Consider the following 780-nt stretch of genomic DNA (forward strand, 5'->3'; position numbering starts at 1 on the left):
ATCAGCGAGTATCTTCCGCCGTGTATTACCTGACAAAAGCAGCAGACAACTGGTGGTCAACAGCTGGGCCCGACTTCCTGCAAAACCCAGACTTTGGTTGGGAGGAATTCAAGGAGGAATTGAGGGGACAATTCTACACAGAAAGGATCAAGGGAATCAAGTGCGTAGAATTCTTGCGACTGAAGCAAAAGGGAGAAACTGTTCAGGTCTACTATGACCAATACGTGGAGCTGATGCGTTTCGCTCAAGAAATCGTGCTTGACGAAGCGAGTAAGGCCAGAAGATTCGTCCGTGGACTGGACTGGGACGTAAGAGGAATGATCGCACCATTCATGTGCTCTACTCTAAAGGAGGCATACGACAGGGCATCGGATCACTATCAAGTGTATCTGGATCAACACGAAGTTTACGGCCGAAACAAACGAAAGGCTGATGATAAACCACCGAAATCGTTCTGCTTGCTGGAGATGTGGGAGGAATCATCCTGGGGAAAATTGTCAAGGAGTGAGAATTAGATGCTACAAGTGTGGTCTCTTGGGACACAAGGCCTCTGAGTGCCGAACCCAAGTAGACAATTTCTAGATCAGGTGCATCATTGTAATACCCCGTATTTTCCTAACATTATTATTTTAATAAATATTCCAATATGCTGCGATCGCGTACCGGTCACGAACCGTAAAATATTTGGAAGCTGGTGTTCGGACCCGTTTGTCCTAGGAAATGGATTATTAGACACCATATTATTATTCTTGAATTTCCTATTTAATTAAATCAGCCCAT

Source organism: Ipomoea triloba, chromosome 16 (genome assembly GCF_003576645.1).
Source record: "Ipomoea triloba cultivar NCNSP0323 chromosome 16, ASM357664v1".
Classification (NCBI taxonomy): Eukaryota; Viridiplantae; Streptophyta; class Magnoliopsida; order Solanales; family Convolvulaceae; genus Ipomoea; species Ipomoea triloba.